Source organism: Pseudopipra pipra, chromosome Z, assembly GCF_036250125.1.
Source record: "Pseudopipra pipra isolate bDixPip1 chromosome Z, bDixPip1.hap1, whole genome shotgun sequence".
Lineage (NCBI taxonomy): Eukaryota > Metazoa > Chordata > Aves > Passeriformes > Pipridae > Pseudopipra > Pseudopipra pipra.
The window spans coordinates 18358885-18379606 of record NC_087581.1 but is presented as its reverse complement, the minus strand read 5'-3'; the positions used below and the strand labels follow the sequence as shown (position 1 = coordinate 18379606).

General features: G+C 39.4%; 1 protein-coding gene across 1 annotated transcript in view; it reads left to right on the top strand.

Annotated features, from left to right (window-relative positions):
* The window catches only part of HTR1A (5-hydroxytryptamine receptor 1A), a 42230-nt gene that overhangs the window by 11958 nt on the left and 9550 nt on the right, over positions 1–20722 (top strand). The window contains exon 2 of the mRNA XM_064640842.1: positions 20141–20225. The gene's annotated coding sequence lies outside the window, so the exon portion shown is untranslated. The remainder of the gene's footprint in view (positions 1–20140; positions 20226–20722) is intronic.

Here is a 20722-nt window from a genome sequence, read left to right as displayed (position 1 = left end):
AAAAAAAAACAACCAAGGGGAGTGTTTTTCTACCTAGAATGGCAGCTAAACATAGATCTCCCTAGGTTGTATTTTATCATTTGTTTGCCTGGGAAGTCAAGATACCACCTTCAAATAGCTGCTTCACACTGCTGTATCCAGATGTACTCTAATGTCTGTCAACTGCATAACTTAAAGGTTTAATGTTAATTTAAACCTCCATGTCCCTCTGTTTTAATCTTTGGTAAGGCTGTTTACAGTTCAGTGAACTTTCTTTGCATGGGATTTGCAATGCCATGTAGTGAGGAGTTTTTTTGCAAACAGTACTCATTCTACTGGATGGCTGGTATATGGCCCAACAGTACTTTCTCCAGGAACACTTTGTCAAACCTGGGCTAGGTAGTGGTGAATCAAAAGTACATTTCTACAAAAACATGAGAGGTCAGTTAAAATGGGCCAACTTCAGGGAAAGCTGATCAGATTGCAGATCTCTTCAGCTACTATTTACTACTACCAGCTCTGGGGTGGAGGAGTAGTCTCCAGAAGAGGAAGGTATGGCAAATGAACTTTTGCTGTATTTGCTCTTGTTACACACTTTCATACAGCAGTTGAAGTGAAGATACATGTATTATTGAGAAGCAAACCTGAAATTATTATTGTGAACAAATTACTGAGAATTTATCAGGTTTGGGGGTTTTTTTTGTGTTCACAAGCTATTAATTAACATACTCCGTTCTAATTTAACACCCACGTCTCCCTGGTGTGGTAGCGTTGCCATTGGCTTTGGAAAAGTCCCATTGGGCAGTTTCTCCCAAGTGCTTGGTGAGTGGCATATTCTGGTTTTGGGTGTTCATGAGTAGTGACATTGCTCATGTCCCATTCCTCACCTCTGGGTGCAGCTGATTTCCCATGTCGCTACAGACTCTGCTTCAGGATTAGAGGAGGTTCTTTTTAACAGCAGCAGAGTGGTGGCAGCAGCAGTTTGGCCATTGTGGATGGCACGAACTTTGTCTGAACATTCTCATTAACTAGATCTTATTGATGTTACTAGCAATATAAAAATAAAAGTAAATAAGAAAAGGCAACAGAGCTTTCTCTTACTCTTACTTATTTGAGTGTTAGTGGTTTTTTTTCTCACAATGTAGTTCAAGTGCATACTATGTTTGCCCAACCACTCCATCCTTTTCTGTTGGTATTGCTGAAAGCTCTTAACAGCCATTTCAGTCAGCCAAAATAAACTGTGCCATGAGGGTAGACCATTCCAGCGAACAAGTAAATTCAGCAGCTCTATCGTTAGCAGTCTGTCCTTTAATGCATGCCTCTTACACCAACATCAAGCCTCTGTGACAGGTGCGGCAAGAACTGAATGGAGCAAGCACCTGAGCATACCTGGTCAGAGTTACTTTTTGTATGTTTCTGCTGCTCTCCTTGAGCCTGTGATATCTCCTGGCACTCTACAGTCTTTAATAACCAAAGGATAACCTCAGAATTTTAAAACATCACCTGAGATGCTCTTATTATTTTGAAAATAATCCACATGCTCTTTTTCCAGTGCTCCTAGAATATTGTTCATTTTCAGTGAAATATAAGCTGGCATGCTTTCAATATTTATTACTTTTCATCTTCCCCAATTTTATTTCCTTCCCATTCACAGGGACGTTTGTGTGTTTTCATAATGTTCTGCAGTTGTAGCATTTCATAATTTATGGCCCACCAGTGATTCACTGCATACTGATAAATTGTGAGTCTTGGATTTTTTTGGGAGGGCTTTTATGTAGTCTTGTGAATGTATTACTTTGGCTTTCAGAAATTTGTGGCCATCAGGATTAATTATTAAAAAACTAATAGCATCTACTCTCTCTGTAGGTTTCTAGATACAGAGGTATTTTGACTTGTTTTTTCCTGAACAAATTCAACTGCTTTTTGTCACAAGTATTAGCTGACAAAATGAAGCAATTTACCTGATGTGAAAGAAAGTGTGGAACAAATAGTAAAGTCAGTGGTGTTTAATATAGCAAAATAAACTCATCTAGCAGCATAGTTTCAGTCCCTGATGTCAGAGGAGATCGTCGTTGATATGAAGACAATGAGGCTTATTTATTTGTGCCAGTCTACTTTCATTTTGTTGTAAGAAGGTTAGGTACAGTGTGGAAGCTTACTCATTTTGTATAATACAAACAAAAGAGGCTATTGTCAGGAAAAATCTGACAAAAATTAACCAGTGAAAAGCATGTAATTCTCATGGTACAGGTGATGTGAACAAACACATTAGCTTCATACACTGGCTGCAGCTGCTGTAAAATTGGTGACCAAGGTGATTCATGACTGTTAAAAGAACTGCTCAAGAAAAATGACCTTTTTTCACCCTCCTTCTTACCTATTTTCCTTTTAGAAGAACTTTGTGCAGTGACAGCAGTTCATGGGCTGGCTGTGTGTGACCCTAGGCATATGGTGGCTGTCCCCCAGCAACTGGTGATCCTTTCTGTGGCTGCTTGGGTTAGAGGATGGGCTGTTTTTGGGAAAGGCAGAGAGCCTGGGAAGGCCAGGGGTTTTACCTGGCTTTCAAAAATTGTGTTGATATGCATTGCTGTAAGACAACAAACATGAGGAGACAACATTAAGACAGTGTTGCAAATGGACAAACAGATTTAGAGATAGACATTTCTCTTGTCTTAGATTGGAGTGGGTTATCTTTATATAATTTTGTTATTTAAATAGAACCAAAAAAAAGTGAGCAGATATCGTTCAGATGAGTTAGACTTTATTGTAGCTGGTTAGAAATGGTCAGGTCATTGATGTGAGCCACATTAACCTGCTCGAACCAAACCAGGGCTATAAATGGCCATTTGCATCCATGCCTGTTATTTGTTCCTATTAGCATTTGTATTTTCAGGCATCTCATACAACTATAAAATATCGGCAAATCTTGCATGAGTCCAATGGGAGAAGTAGAAACTTTTTGCCAGGCTTTGTGACCCAGAAATTAAACAAATTTTCTGCTTGAGGTTTTGTAGCATAATTTCTCTGTTTATTGAAAACACAGCTAATGGAAGTAAAGCAAAGATCTGCAGTTTACATATCTGATATTTTTAAATGACAAATGTTTATTTTAAAATATCTTGTCTGAAATGTTTTTTGCTTACATCTACTGCTGCTTATCTCCTTCAATATTTTCTATGGAAGGATTAGTTTAATTTTCTTATCCCCTTGCTACTCCTTTTTGTCTTGCCCAAATCCATAAGAATTCTGTTGTTTGGATGCAGGCCAATAGACCAGGTTAAAGAGAACTTTTGCAAAGCATTTAACTGGAACTGTCTGACCTACCCCTTGGCAAGTGCAGACACACATTTGCTCTCCAGCTGGGCATTCTTTGCACAGAGAAATGTGGGTGTATTACTTTGACTGTATACAGTATTCACAGATTCACAGAATGGATCTGCTTGTGAGGGACTACAGTGGGTCAACTGGTTCAACCTCCCTGCTCAAACAGGGTCATCCTAGAGCACATTGCACAGGATTGCATCCAGAGGATTCTTGAACATCTCCAGTGAGACTCCACAGCCTCTCTTGAGCAATTTGTTCCAGTGTGTGGTCATTCACACAGTCAAGAAATTCTTCCTCATATTCAGGTAGAACTTCCTGTGCCTCAGTTTCTGTCTGTTGCCTCCCAAGTTTCTGCCTGCTCACTTTAATCAGCAACCTGGACTTCATCAAAAGACTTCCAAACAATACAGTAAATTTTAGCTGTATTTTTGATATAGCTATCTAGCAGACTCCTAATTATTTTTCTTTCAGAAAACTAAGGTTAGTTTTATTCCCACTCTCCCAATGAATCTATAAAAATTATAGATTATATAAAAATAAATTGAAAATTCTCTCTGGTTAAACAGTTATAATGCTATGGTAGCATCTTCTCTGCTAGTTTTTGACAAGCCATCTATAAAGCATAATTGTACCTGCAGGAGTGGGACTAGATAGAAGCAAATCTTAATTTAGGCTAGCATCTTTCATTTGTTTATTTACCAAAAGGAGGACATGCTTATTATTAAATGCCTATAACTGACACCTCCAATTATATCTGTCTAAAATATCTATGGTTGCTTTAACACCACTGAAATAATTTAGAAAAGACCTTAGCAGTAGATGGATATAATAAATTAGGAAATGGATATGTAGGTAATTTTGGTTTTGTTTTGAAAGGTTGAAGTGAAGAAGGGAGATATGCCAAAAGAAAAAAAAAAGGTGCACTTAATATTTAGTGCAAAGCTTGTAAATAGTTTATGGTTAACAACCATCTATTCGCAGAGGATTAAGGACATAGTACAGTAGCTTTTGAAATAAGGCTTAAAAAAATCAAGCAGAAAAATGATACGTGACCTCATTTTTTCTTTATAAAATCAGGTTCTTAGCAATCTCTTCTATGTCACAGAAATAGCATACCCAAAACTTTTTTTTCTGACAAAAATGAAGAACTTAGAAAATTTAGAGTTGAGGTGGAGCTTTGGTGGCATAAATTTAAAGAAGAATGAGCCTCCTCTCACCTCCTCTTACAGTTTGAAAGCCAGAGTTCTGTTGACTCATCTTGTCAGGATGAAAGTTCCTGAGGTCTGTGAAGAAGATAATGGCTCCTCCCTTGATCGGATATTGTTGGAAACAGAGCAAGATGTTGCATGCTACAGTACCTATGATTCTTGTCCATTAAAGATTGAATGTATCTCTGCTCAGTAGTCTCTATTCAGAGTAGTTTTAGTTTTTCAACTTTAATGACTCTTTAAAACATTTACTTAGCATTTACTCATTCTCCTGGCTGCCCTGTAATACTGATATCTTACTTTTTAATGCCTTTGGCTGCAAATGTAGCTTAGATAATTTTTTTTTACCTGTGTAATAGAATATAAGGTTAAATATGTGAAGTGTATTTACTTTTCAGAGCAAAGAAATCCAAAATAAGCATAATGCTGCTTATTTATTAATTATTTCCATGTGTGTTTACTTTTGGAGTTTTTTAGCCCACTATGTGAAACAAAGATGACAAGATTATAACTTTCATTATCAGTTACCTGTGAGCTTCAGTTTGTGTTTTGGTATTTTCTATACTTACAAATATTCAAAATGAAATGGTCCTAAATGCTGTTCTTCAGTTTAAACCATAAAAGTCATGGTTTCAGGCTGATCAGCAAATTTGAGATGTTCTGCATTTTAATGCAAATTTAAAAAACCTCTGAAACCAACCAGCAAACCAGGGATAATACTTTGGTTCAAATTTTTTAGTTTCTTTCAAAATAAAAATAATGAGTCCTAAAGAGTCACAAAAGATGTCTCATCTTTCTTGCCAACTTAGTTACTATTTGTACTTGCAAATTCACACAACTCTATTCAAAAGTAGTTGCTATTTACAAATAATGTTTTTCCCAAAAGTGGTGTTTCACTTAAAATAAATTTTTTTTTTTAACCTGTGATTGCCTAGCGAATTCATGCTATTTTAATATGACTAATAAATTGTTAGTGCCATCATTTTGCTTTTTTTTAGATTGCTCTAATAAGTATTTCTTCATTTGCCATGGAAGCTGGTATGCAAAATTTGTTTCCTCTTAGCGCTTGCTTTTTCCTGTTTCGTTAAGAAATGTTACAAAAGGAAGCCAGTTGATATAATCTTGTTGGATTTCGGTAAAGCTTTCAACACTCTCTCTGACAGGATGCTTCCGGACAAGATGTCCAGCACACAGCTGGTGAAACATGCCATGTAGTGGGTGAGCAGTTGGTTCATGGATCGAGCACAGAGGATAGTAGTGAATGGGGTGACATCAGACTGGTGGGGTTCCACAGGGCTCTATCTTGGGCCCTGTGCTCTTCAACATCTTTATAAATAATTTGGACACAGGACTGGAAGGGATACTAAGTAAGTTTGCAGACAACACAAAACCGGGAGGAGCTGTTGACTCCCTCAAAGGCAGGGAGGCCCTGCAGAGGGACCTTGATAAATTAGAGGGTAGGGAAATCACCAACCATATGAAGTTCAACAATGGGAAATTCGGGATTCTGCAAGTAGGATGGGGCAACACGAGATATATGTACAGACTGGGGAATGAGATGCTGGAAAGCAGTGCTGTGGAAAGGGACCCAGGGATCTTGGTCAATGGCAAGTTGAATATGAGTCAGCAGTGCCCTGGCAGCCAGGAGGGCCAACTGTGTCCTGTGGGGCATCAGGCAAAGCATCTCCAGCCGGTCGAGGGAGGGGATTGTCCCGCTCTGCTCTGCACTGGGGTGGCCTCACCTTGAATATTGTGTGCAGTTTTGGTCACCACAATATAAGAAAGGTATTAAGCCGTTAGAGAGCATCCAAATGAGGGCAATGAAGGTGTTGAAGGGCTTTGAGCAGAAGCCATATGAGGAGCAGCTGAAGTCACTTGTTGTGTTCAGCCTGGAGAAAAGGAGACTGAGGGGAAACCTCATTACAGTCTACAGCTTCCTCCTGAGGGTAAACAGAGGGGCAGACATTGATCTCTTCTCTCTGGTGATCAGTTACAAGACTTAGGAGAATGGCCTGAAGTTGTGTCAGGGGAGATTTATGTTGGATATTAAAATAAGGTTCTTGACCCTGAGAGTGGTTGAGCATTGGAACAGGCTCCCCAGGGAAGTGATCACAGCACCAAGCCTGACAGAGTTCAAAAAGCTTGGATAATACTCTCAGGCACAGGTCCTGTGCAGGACCAGGAGCTGGACTCAGTGATCCTTGTGGATCCCTTCCAACTTGCATATTCAGTGATTCTGTGATTCTTGAATATTGGGTGGGTTATCCATGAAGGAAATTACTTAAAGGTAAATGGAGGAGGAATAATAGCAATTTTTTTAGGTACAAACATGTTCAAAAGGAAACAAATATAAACAGATCCTCTCAGAAGTTATTCCACTAAGTGAGATTTTTCTGGAAGAAAAGATGTAAAAGAGGAAGGGACTTTTTGAAAATTGTTTCTGTCATAACTGTTTCACTTTTGATGTGTCTATACATTTCTGAAGTCTAAGCTCAGTTATGAGCTAATTAAGAGCAAATAAGACATTCATAGGACATTCAAGGTGACTCAATTCAATTAATTTAAGTCATGACTGAAAAATAAACAAGTACAAACCCTAAAATGGATATAATGATTTTTCATCTTTAAAATATGTATTTCAATATTTTTAATTAATAAATGAAAATTTTGAGAAAATAATCCTTTTAAGCATGTTTATTTAATACAATTTATATGCAGTTTGATATTTATGAAGTAATCAAAATATTTTGCTTTTAAAATAAATCAACTTACTCTACAAGGAAAATTACATATGTGAAATAAGCAATTTCAGTCTTTCCAGATTTTAGATTTGAAAATATACTTCCCTATCATCTTATTCCTGTGGCCTAGGAGGTAAGTGTGTTGTATTTTTCTTTCCTCAGCTCCTAAGTCCTCAATTTTAAATAACTGAGCTCTCAAGATGGACTTTAAACCAAATGAAATCAGGAAAACATCTGTTTTGAACTTGTGGAACTAGGTGTTGATGCCCTCAAAGCCATAGAATTTAACACTTCAACAACCTGGTGCTGTAGCCTTTCGGCAAGAAATTTCCATCAGTCTAGTAATACTGAATTTTTCAAGTCTTCTTTGATAATATTTTTTAATTAGGTTTAGTAAGAGGTAGGTGGTTTACGTCTCATAGTAGGGGATCAATATATTTAATTTAAGATATTAATAGTGTGCAGGAAATTACTTTTTCAAAGCCAACAGGGCACTGTTACTGGAATGTGCTATCCAAGTACTCAGTGGTTTGTCTGGAACATGACATTAAAACTCTGTAAAAGAAAAAAAAAGAATTACTTTCTATATTCAAGGCAAAATAAGGAAATAATGGAAATCCTGCTGTTCTAGTTACAATGTCATATCCCTCATTATTCCTTGTGGGATACCCAAACCAAAAGACCTCAAGGCCTTTGGAGGCATGGGGGCATGGAATAAATAAAAAATCAGAGGTCATACAGGCAGGGAAATGAAGTACTGGCTTCATCGGGGACTTCAAAGAAGAAGTGAATATGAACACAAGAAATGGAAGTTATACAAGGTGAATTTCCACATGAGGCTAAGGAAAGGGTAAGAAAGCAAAAAGTAGAAAAAGCAGGAGCTCTGTGCACCATGGCTTTCACATCCCAGCAGACTGAAAGGTGTTCATGGTAGGGCAGTGCTTTTCTCAAGCAGCTGAAACTTTGTCCTTCCCAAGGTCTACATATTTCTGCTTGTGCCTTATTGTGTCTTGCAGGTGTTAATTTCCGACTCTTGCTTAGGTTTTGCCTTTTTAGGCACAAGAGGAAGACCATATATTTTTTCAAAGATATGTGCCAGAGCTGGGCACAGCTCTGTGCTGTCTGTGGTTGCCACAGAGCCCTTTATAATCTGTGCTCAGCTCTGTGCTAACACAGAGAGCCACAACCTCCTGGAGAAGAGTAACTGACCATCCTTTGGAAGACGGTTAGGAGGAAGGTTCCTGGAGCTACCTGTCTTGCCAGATGCATCCCACTGAGCCCAAGGCGCCACGGTCAGCCCCAAGTGCCTGCCCAGGAGGGACTCCTTTCCTTCCCCTACCAGACCAGTCACTGCAGACTGCACTTCCTAAGGCAACTTTGTATTATTAAAAGTCTGTATGTGCTATTTTTAATGCTTGATCTAATGAACACAGCAGGAAACAGTTACATTTTTAGGTTCTTCAAAAGCGAAATATTCCCAGGTCTCTGAGCTGTTCTGGGCTTCTTTCATCCCTGCCCGCACCTGCTGAAAAAAACTCTTCACAGTCGTGAAGTCCACTTTCTAAATCAATACTTACTCAGCAGAAGTCAGACTTAACCTTTGTGGTTTATCTGCATTTTTTGTCTTTTAGACCAGTGCTTGCTCATATGGCAGGCCTTCAGCTTGGATAAGTAACAGCGATTCCTTACTGCTTTCCAGGATTACATTTATCTGGCTCTTCTCCCCTCACTTACTTCAAATATCTTTTTTTCAATGGGTGAAGCAAGAGGAAGGATTTGAAGGCCGGTGGAGGAGAAACAAGGAAGAAAAGGCATGGCCCAGGTGTGCAGCAAGGAGTTAGGTAGTCACTGGTATTGATACTACCCAAGGAGTAAGCGGTGCCCCATGAAATAACTGGCCCCAGTCTGCCACACTGTTCTGCAGTCTCTCCATGACCTGAAGTGGTCATGTACTGAGACAAATGAATCTTGAGTCTGGCTCAATTTGGGACCTTTCTAAGCCTCTAAGTAAAATTCTCATGGACTGTGAAGAGTCAGAACAGATGAAAAATACAATCTTCCCTTACAAAAGTCAAGGGCACAGTTGCCATGAGGATCTGTGGTGTGCATGGCTTCCCTGACGTGTAAATGTGCTGTGAAATGGAGCACTCTTCCGAGCTGCCACGCAGTAAGCAGTGCATGTTCCTCCCCAGCACCATTGCCAAGGAAGGTTTTAAAGCCTCTTCTATATATTGGTGGATGATTTTTCCTCAGTCAGAAGTGAAAAGCATGCAGCTCAAAATTAGTCACGTTTTTGTTTTGTGTGATCAGTGAAGTATTGCTGCCTGCATTGTTGTGGCGGCTTTCATTTAACTGCAGCTGCAATCATTATGTTAACAAATCAGCTCTCTGCTCTCATTGAATTTGCTCTCTACAGCCCCATAGTTCAGGGAAAGGTGTACAAAAATACATGTAACACTCAAAAGCAAGAAGCCATTTACAACAGAAACAACAATAGAAAAAAAAATCACCAGAGCCAGCAAAGCTCTGTATTAAATTATCAGTGATAGATCAAAGGACAGCTGCAAAGCTTTGAGTAATGGAGGTTTGCAACTTTCTCTGACATTCAGACCAAGATTTGATTTAAAAACTGAGGTGTCTGATCCCTGCTAATGGCACCTTTGAAAAACTCCAGCTGCATTAACTCTACAGTCCAGGGGAATAAAGCCCTCTTCTTTTTCCTAAAACCAAGGGAGGTCAGCATGACCATTTACATGGAAAATTCAAAATACTCAATCTTAGCATTGCTGAGTATTGCAGAAGGAATGAAACACAATTTCTTCTTTGCTACAACAATGAAAAATAGGTAAAAAAACAGAGGAAAAATTACAATAATCTCAGATGTCTCATCTCTTTACCATCCAGTGGTGGTGGGGCTGTTCCGTTTCAGATACAACAGCACAAATACTCATAACAGTCAAAGAGAGTGGTGTCAAATTGGCAGTTTTCATTTTAAGAAGAAAATTCAGACCACTTACCGGATTCAAAGTGCTGGAAGAAGCCTGCTCTACCCTTTGTGACCAGAGGAAGAGTTAGGAAATCCCGATGTCAAGGACAGTATAGCAGTTGTTTCCCTCTAAGCCTGAGGGAGGGGCAATATATTGAGTAGGAGAAACTTCAAATTAAGGGTCAGTGAGCATATTCTCCACCTAGAAAAGGAATTAGGTATTACCAGGAAAAAAGGAGTCCATTTTGAACCATGCCTACAGTTCTTTCAGAAAAAGTATACAATACAAACTTGACAGAGGCCTTTAACTTGCTAGTTTTAGCTCCTCATTTTCCCTACATCAAAAACCAGAAGAGATCCTTGGGCTGATGGAATTTGGTACATTCCATTAATTTCAGTGGAGTTGTGATAGTTCATGCCAGAGGAAGACCTGTGCTCAGGACTAATAAATGCTGTTCACATTGCTGTAGGATCTGAATGTTGAAGCTTCCCCCTGGCCCATCAGATGCTGAACACTGTAGCATTTAGAAAATTGTACCAGCATCCTTCCTGAGATCCTGGCTTGTGCTTGAGAACTGATAGATAGCCCCTGGCATCAAGTGCCTTCATTGCTGTGCTCACAAGACTACCTGTCAGTGAACATTTCAGCTGGGACTTTTTTATTTATATTCTAGATGTTCTCTGTTTCTAGAAAAATTGCAGCCATTATGGTCACAGAATCAGAGAATATTTGAGGTTGAGAAGGCTGGTATTATTAATCATTAGAAGCAGTTTCTCTCTTGCACACAGGCAGGACCAGATGCTGAAGTAAACTTTAAGTCACTGAACTAATTCCTTTCCTAAAAGCCTTTTTTTTCCCCCCTTAGATACCTGCGAGATGTGCAGAAAGGAAACCTTAAAATAATACTATATTTTAGACCATATAGGTTTATAGAATAATCCACAGTACATTATATTCTGCAAGTATAAATTTCAATCTACTATATACATGTGACTATGACATAGGTTTATATAAAACAAAACCCATTTTCCTCTTTTTGCATACACATATTTAAATAAGGACTATATGCATGTATATACTTACATGAAGCATGCCTGCAACATCAGTTAGCTGAGTAAATAGACTTTTTTGGGGGGGCCTCTACTTCATTACTTTAAGTAGATAATTCAGACCTATGGGGTGTGCACTGAGAAAAAAAAACCCTTTTATTACTGAAGTCTCTAAATCAAAATCTGTAGTCTTTCTTTTATACTTTGTACTCTTGCTGGAGTGTGTTCCTGTCAGTTATGTGTAACTCTGCATGACAATAGGATAAAGCAGGGTAAAATATTTTCTACTGCTTGGGCAATCACCAGCTGAAATATTTGTTTTTTTTGATTACTGAGGTAGACTTTGGCTAATGTGAGATTAACAGATAAAATAAAGCTTTTCTGCATCTGAATAGTAGGGATTTTGCTACTTTTGTCACTTTCATTTCAAAAGAAATAAGGATATTTATTCTAAAACATAACCTGTTCTTACCTCATAGGCTTTAAAATCATTTTAGGAAGGGCGAAAAGGAATTCAGTTTATTTAGGCAGCAAAACATTTTTAGAGAAATATTCAGCAAAGTAGACAGACATACTATAGTATCTGAGTTCACAGTGTATTCAGGAAAAAAGTTTTGCTGTGTCAAGTTTCACAGTTTTCACAGAATCACAGGTTATGTTGAGTTGGAAAGGACCCCCAAGGATCATCGAGTCCAGGTCTTAGCCCTGCACAGGACCATCCCCAAGAGTCACACCAAGTGCCTCAGAGTATCATCCAAATGCCCCTTGAACTCAGTCAGGCTTGGTGCTGTGATCACTTCCCTGGGCAGTCTGTTCCAGTATCCAGCCACCCTCTGGGGAAGAACCTTTTTCTGATATCCAACCTAAACCTCCCCTGACACAACTTCAAGCCATGCCCTTGGGTCCTGTCACCCCAGAGAAGAGATCAGTGTCTGCCCCTCCTCTTCCCCTCACGAGGAAGTTGTAGACTGCGATGAGTTTTAGCGAAGTTTGGAAGGGTTTAGGTTTCAAAATATGACAGATTCATCACAGAATAAACTGATCTGTCAAGGGAAAAAAGTTAGGTAAATCTTTGAATAAAGCTAAAAGAATAAAGCTTCAGTTTTTGCTTGAAACTTAAAATAAACAAACAATCAAAGTATTTCTCATTGCCTGGATATTTTGATACTTGTTTCTCATTTAAAGAAACCTATAATCTTAAAAAGAAGCAGACAGATCAGACAGATAAACTGTTCCAAGGGAACTAAATACCAAGGGCTATTTATTAGATATGGAGCACAAGTCTCATATGGCTGTATGCATAGAGATCCAATTGTAATGAAACTCATTTCTGATATGCTCTCTTGCTGATAAACTGTAATTGGGGGGTGACTGTGTATGAGGAGACTGTCATTCTTTTCTACCCAGTCTGACCTAACAGCCCTGGTCACTTCCTGCCAGAGACTGGAATAGGCTTTCTCAATCACCAGCAAAATACATTTAGCTTGCTGAGAAAAAGCACTTGAACAGTATCTTGAAACACTTCTCATTTATTAAGCAAAATGGAATGCAGCACACGAGGGAAGCATTTGAAAAGTGGACCAGCATTTTAAACAGGATTCAGCAGCAGATCATCAGCTAATCAGTGCTGCATATTTCATTATTTTTCCAATCTCTTGTGTTAATGCTATCGCAAAGTCCTCCGACACCACTGATGGATCCTTCACTACCACTTCTCCCACTGTCAAGGCATACCAAGCAGCTCTGCACAGGCTTCTTGTATCATGCAAATAAAGATAAATGAAATAAGCAGTAAAAGTGCAGGTTTTGTGTGGGTTTGCTACTGGCTTTTGCTTTGGTTTAAAGGCTGATGGAGAATTTCAGCTTTGAGTCACCAACTGAGACCTGCTCTGGTTTCAGGAAGGCCTCTGCAGAAGATCCCAGTGCCTGAGGGTGGTCCTGGACACGTTACAGGCCCACTCTCCATAGGCTCTTGATCTCGAGGTGTGACTGTCAGTGCTTAACTTTCTTTTCATGTTTCATGGCTGTGCCTTCATTCCCATGTCATAACATGAGAATAATACTTTTGTCCTTTGGAAGAGAAATGTGACTGAAAATATTTTACAGTGTTTTAAACCCTTTTGGAAAGTACACGGAAATTTCCTATGACATCCAGTTCAACATGAAAAACAACATGGTGAAGGCAGCAGAGACAAGTGGCATTAGGGGCTCAGGACACACAGCAGTGTGCACTGGCACTACCACAAAAGGTAATTGTGGGGACCTTTGTCTACAGCTCTGGAGAATGCACCTGACATCAAGATCTCCCATGCTATTTTTCAGTTTCCAAGACCTAATACAGCAGTTTAATTTTTGCTGTCCAAAGAATCTGTTTCTCCACATAGACATGGTTGGATTACACAAGGTCTCCTGCTTCCTCTTCACTCTCCTTTGTTTTTTTGAGCACATTCTAATATCTGGTAAACCCATGACACTATTTCTCTTTACTTCACATAGCTTTGCACCAAACCTTTCATGAGCTCTTAACTGCTTCACTCATGCCTTTCTTATGGTTGGGACTTCCTGCCCTGTAAAACACCCTGCTGTTCCATCAAAAACACTTCTGAAAATCTGTCTGTTTTGTAAAGAAACACATTATCATTAAACACTGTACTTTTGTGCTCTGCCCTGTTATTAGGAAGACTGTATTATGCAAGGTTTATCCTTAAATTGAAGGGAAAAGCTTATTGAATTTACCTTCTCTACCTACAGCAAAGCCTTGTGTACTTATGATGCCCATAATTAACATGTAATACAGTTTTCTTTAGCAGTACTGTATAGTGACTTATTGGAAAAGTAATTACGCAAACATAGTGAGAGAAGGTTGAGCTGTGGAAATTTATTCAAATTTTTAAGCATAGCAGATAACACTTGAGCTTCCATTAGCTGCAGGAGCACAAAGAATTTAGAAATTCAGTGTTGTATGTGTTGTTCCCTTAGACTTGATGCTGAGGCATAAAAACATGAATTTTGAAGAGGGGGTATTTGATTAGAGCTGGAGGGATGATCAATATGTTTAATCAACTTGCTCAATTCTAATAAATGACAAGTCGAAGTGTACAATAATGTGTAAATTTTATTCAAAGATATAAGCAGGATGGAACAGATGAACCTAGATTCCCTTGTTATTGATATATGGGGAGTTCAGGATTAAGAATGCATTTAGATACCTCAAAAGAAAACAGAATAAATATGTACTGACACTGAAGAGCATATCATCTGTTTACAGCTGAAGATCTATAGTATGCATGAAGGGGAGAGTCAGAGAAGACAAAAAGGGCACTGGGAGCCTGTCTCCTAATTTGTGTTTTAGAAATTAGACAGATCAAACTATTTCCTTGAAATAGCTGATAGGGAGAACATTTACAGTTTGACAACATTGTCTTGCAATGAAGATTTGATAAGAAATTTTGTTCTCTTAAAATTGCAAGTTTGTTTTCTTATACTTGCTAAGATGTGCATGTTAAAAACAAACCATAGTTCAAACATGACCATTAAGTCAAGAATAGAAATATATATCTGTCATTCAAAGTTATTTGTGTATGCATATGACTGTTTGGCTCTTCAAGTCAGCCTGATTGTCCCTGTGCTGCTCTTCAAATAATTAACACTTGATAATGCTGTCTTCTATGTGTGAATAATTTAGATAAGGAAACATGCAGGGGCAGCAAAATCAGAAGTAATTAAAATGCTTATTTTCACTATCAGTAGCTCCATGGGAGATCAAGCTGGAGGTTGACCTCATCACCTCTGAAGTTTTAACTAATTTCAGCAGAAAACATGTATACTTACCCACTTTGAAATATCGTTATATGAAAACACTCAAGGCTTTATCACGCACACACAAAATGCAGGACAAAAACCCCCAAACCAACAAAAAACCTCTCAAAACCCAAACAAACAAACAACCCCCCCATCAATACTTTGTTTGGACAAAAAATACTTTCTTTGGAGCTAAAAAAAGGGATAAAAACAGTGTAGCTGTCATGTAACTACACCAATATGTGAAGAAAGAAAACTGTGGAAAGGGGAATAAAGAGAAAGGCTGTGGGTACTTGGTAACTGCAGAAAGTGCTGAGAATTATGTGCATAAAACTAAGACTACCTCCCAAAGCAGCACAGCTATTGAAAACACAATACCAATTAAACAAAATTGCCTGTACAGGCAACAAAGCAAGATTAAAAGCACAGCTCCTCTCTAGACAAGAAAATGAATAAACATATATCTCAGGAGGCCAGGTGTGTGGATAAAACCTAGTCTGTCCTCAAGACACACTTCAGAACTATTCAGCTCCAACCTTAAGCCTTTTTCTGAGCAGCTCCTCCCTTGTTCTGATGATCTTTTTTTCCAAGGAAATCCTTTATATGTTCTAATCCAAGAATTTAATCTTACTTATTGTTCTGACAATGAATTGTGAGCATTGTGTTTTCATAAAAAGGATGTGAGGTACCTTGCTGTTTAAGACTTTTATCTTGTTTGGCATTAAGGAATTAAGTGCTGTTCCAATCCAACTGCTTCTTGGTGGCTGACTGCCCTTTGCTGTGGTGGAACAATAGATCAAGACAGTCACACATCTACAGTTGAATTTTTTCAACCAAATAGTTTTAGTTTATGAAAAAATGATACTGCTGTTATTTAATGCCTCGTATCCCTTCATTTAAAACATATTCTGCAGCTGCCAGAACTGTGGTCTAAAACAGATTAACAGCAGCAAAAATATTTTGAGTTTTCCCACTTTTCTTGCTATAGAAACCTGACTTTGAGGTGGAGCTTTTTGGTACATGGAAAATGCCAGGAACACAAGCCATTTTTAGCCAGTGATTTTCCATTTGGTTCTATCATTTATTTTTTAGCTTTTAATTTCACACTATAGAGAAAGTCACCATTAAAACTTAGGTTAACCTAAATGTTAGTTATGTTACTACTGTGCTGCTTAACTGAAACCAGTATTTGGCTTGTACATATTTCCTGCTGTTGAATCTTGTTATCAAAGGAGCCTCTGGCCCATCATTCATGAGTCATGCTCATGTTTCTGCATAACCAGGAATGCAGTGCAACAAACTACAGGCAGTTTCTGAGATTTATGTTGTATTCTCCTTGCTATAGCCAGCATAAGCTAGATCCACAAGCCTGTTACTCTAATGTTATGTGTGATGCTTTAACCAGACTGGTGGGTGATTCTTTTCTATACCACTCCTGAGAGGAAGGGAATGATAGGAAAAGTGGTGGCCCCAAAATTGATATATGTATTAGTAGAATTGTATAAAATACATATATATATATTTCTTCACAAACATGTTTCATAATATATGGGGGTTTTTTGTACGTACAGCATACCTTACTGTACATAAGAAGTTTTTTGGAAGAGTATGATGGAAGGCTCTCTGCACATTAACTGTCATTTCACAATGATGCTAGAAAGCAATCCCTTAAATCTCCAATGATATTTTTCTGACAGACTTATAATCTCTGCAAATGGTTGGTATAAGTGGTGAACAAATCTGTCAGGAATTCTGGCTCTCACAGCTCTAAATTGAAGGAGCACGCAAAGTGCTGCAGGAAACGAGGAAACTGCAAATAGCTTGTTAATTGCAACCAAAAAATACAGACCGTAGGAATGCACAAGTGTCTGCCAGAGCTTAACACTGCCTGTGCCTAAGAAGGTTAGACAATTTTGTTACTAGAAGTGCCTTGCTGTCTTATGAAAATTGAAAGTGACTGCAGAAGGAATGGAGGACCTGTGCAAAAACCAGCAACACGTGCTGCTGACCTCTGAGCCCTGACAAATTCTCTTGGTCTTACTATTTGAAGGGGCAGTGACAGCACGTTGCTGTGGGTGGAAGCTGTATTGGCTATAAGAGCTTCTCTGCACCCGAGGCTCTACAGTGTGCTATGCTCCTTGGCTCCCACATGTTGGATCCTGTCATGATCCCTGGCAAGATGTCAGTGAAGCAAGGGAACTGGAGATGTGTCTTAAGATCCTATATGGAGGCTACTGCACTACACTGTATTAAAGGTCTGAGAAATGCAGATTTCCTGGCACAGGACCAAGTAATCAAGACAAAACCAAATACAGTAGATCTGGCAGGCTCACAGTAATCTGCCTAGATGTCACAAGAAATCTCTCCATTTAATACCTCTGTGTAAGGTTCAAAATTTAGAGAAACCTGGAGTATATTTTTATCCCAATATGAGGGTTCTAAGGCATTTTTTAATTTTTTTTTTTTTTTAAGTTGATAGGACAAAACTTAATGTCCTTTTGAAGCTCCATATAAGCACAAAAAAGGAGCAGGCTCTAATGCCTGGGACCTGAGGGTTCCAGTATGTGCTAATGGCCCTGATGGGAGCCTTGCCTGAACCTCTACCATAGAGCTTGCTCTATCTCCCGGGGTATGGGAGTCCCATTTGGGCTCAGCCTGGGCTCAGTCTGTGCCTGAGCTGGGTTAGGGATGTCCCCATCTCCAGCTCTCTCTGGCATGGGTCTTGGACATGCTTGTGGTTAGTGTGTTTCCTGGGTGGATCCCAGGTATATACTGTAGCTTGTCTCCGGTCCTGCCTTTGGTCATATTGGCAGGATGGACTTTGGACCCATGTTGTAGCTTTGCTTTCAGTTTTATGTGTGGTAGTGAGGAGGGGCCTTTGGTGGTCTAGTGGTTAGAGTGCAGGACTCTCACCGCTGCGACCTGGGTTCAATTCCCAGCCCCCCGGGCAGTTGGAGCTCGTCAGCCTTGTAAGGCAATCCAACTAAGAGAAGGTCACTCTAAACAAACCTACGTCCTGGGGACCTCACTGTCACTGTCCAAGCTTTGCTCAGCCCCGGCAGATGAACCTCAGGATTAAAGGGTGGGCTCAGTTCAGCGCACGCTGTGTCTCACCTAAAAAATCCACTGCGCAGGCTCAAAGGGTTTATGACCTTTCCCAAATCTTCGCTCGCAAAGACTGGCCATAATATATTATATTATATATATATATATTATATATATGTGTGGTATCATCTCTTTTGCTCCTGACTGAGCTCCCTGTTGTGTCTGGGACTGTTGAAGGACCCTGTCACTAAACCTAGCTCTGCATGATGTGCACAGCCTCTGTGGGACTATGCCCCGTGGATGAAGGTGTGTGTTATGCAGGGGTTGCCGTAGGCTCCTTGCTTGCCTGCAGCAGCCGTTGCTGTTCCTCAACATGCAGCTTCAAAGCTTTGTGTACAGTATAAGTGCTGCACACACAGCAATGCTGCTGTTTGCACATACATCTAGTCTGATTGCATACACAAATTATATTTTGGCTATCCAAAAGCCAGGTAGAAATGTAAGCCAGCCATTTGAGTGCCCGTATCCAATCATTTTATACAACATTCAGTAGTTTGCAGGAGATTTGCCAATGTCTTTGAGACTTGAACAGTGGAGGCCAGGACTGTTGTCTCTGCTGGACATGGAAGATGGAATATTTCCTTTCAGTAGCGATATTTTTCTCCTTGCAGTGTTTCATCCTGTTGTCAGTTCTGTGTTGGAACACTGCAAGGCCTGGTGTACTGGCTGTAGTTCCCACAATACCCAGGCTCTACCCTGATATTTGCAATTAGCAGGCATTATTATAATCAGGTGAGCTGTTTGAACTAAAAAGCTTCTTATAAACAGAGTGAACTTGTCTGCTGCTTAAGTCAGTCATGGGCTCCAGACTGTGTCAGGATTTATTCATGCAAATTAAGAGGTCATACCACAGCGGGTAGTAGAAAACATGAGAATAGTCTCTTTAAATTTTGAGAACTAAAACCGATCAAGGAAGAGCTATAGATGGAAACTCTAGAAAGACTTATAGGAATGAATTATTTTCTTTAACTTTGTAAGTGTTTTACCTAATTTCAGGCCAAAGTGACACTCCCTGCAGCTTCTTGGCACCCTCACATGACAATGTTTGAGTGTTTGATATTTCAAGAACTGAAAGAGGCCTTCAAGAAATACACTGAATGTCTGGAACCTTCCCTGTACATGTGCTTTTGTGACACAAAATTAAGTGTCTAATCATACTTTTTCCTTCTGTGAGCCTCCAACCTGGAAAATTTCAAGAGTTTTATCTCTGCTGTCAAGAGTTTCATCTCTCTATTATAAATTTTTTTCTATTATAAAAATATTGAAACAAAGCTCAGTTTTGAGAAACTTTTGGTTGAGTCAGAATAGTTTCCTGCAGGAGACCCTTATTTGGGCTTGGTCTGTAACCACCACTGATTGCAGTCTCCATCTTGGTGCAGCAGGGGTCTGGGCTGTCAAATTTACCCAGCTTCTTGGCATTGGTTCTTGTCTTCCTCTGTCCCCTTGCGAGTGGAGTCCCCCAAATCCTCACTGACTAGGTTATCTGCTGCAGCCCCATGGACTAGCTCCCAGACTGGTTTTGAAGGACAGCTCCACCTTGGCTGGGCAAATGCAAATAGTTGGGCTGCAGTGCCCTGCTCAGGGGTGATCCTTTGCAGGTGCATGAGACCAGACTTTGCTTGAGATCAAAGTTTGGCAACTTTTTCTGAACATCCTCAGAAAGCTTTCATCCTGGACAAAAAAGTTAATAAATACATGAAATCCACGTGCTCTGTGTTTGCCTGTACTTCACCAGTTTTCAGGGACTGAATCCAGCAAGTCTAGTTGTCTCCAACATGCCTAGGTGTAACACCATTAAGAACAATTTTACTTAGGTGTGTAACGACAGATCATTATTTTAAGCAGTTAGATCATTATTTTAAGCAGGGTTGGAAAATCTGGAGCAAGTGTTAGCTCTCTTGATCTTTTTATGCTGTCTCAACTCATCACTGATATTTGCATTGCAGGAATGAGGAGTGCACTGGGGAAATCCAATATATGAACACTCAGAGCTTGATTTCAAAGGATTCATGAAGAATCACTACTGACAAGGTATTATAACTTGCACTATTACTTCATTCTTTTTTACCAGTGATTTTTTCATCAGACAGACGTCTGTTTGTAAGATGGCTCATAATACTGAAGCAAGTCAACAGGAAGGGGCAAGTATTCTGCAGTAATCCGTTCCTTTTGTGGGGAGAAAATTCTCTCGGCATAGCACATTCCAAGATCCATTCTACCCCCTTCCTTCCCACTTCCCTTTTGATATTGTTTGAAGGACTAATAAAGCTTCTTTTATAAAACTTCTCTTTTTAGAGGGGACTGGGGGAACAAGTCAAGCTAAAGATGATATTAAATTGTCCCTGTTAACTCTTGGAAAGATACTACCTGTGCCATAGATTGCAAGCCAGTTATGTAGGAACATCAGGTCTTGAGTCCTGTAAAACTCCAACAGTGGTGTCTGCAGAGTAATACAGCTGACAAACTGTGATATGCTATGGAAATCACTGGAAATTTGTTTCTTATCTAGGTTGTTGTTTTGTACTGAA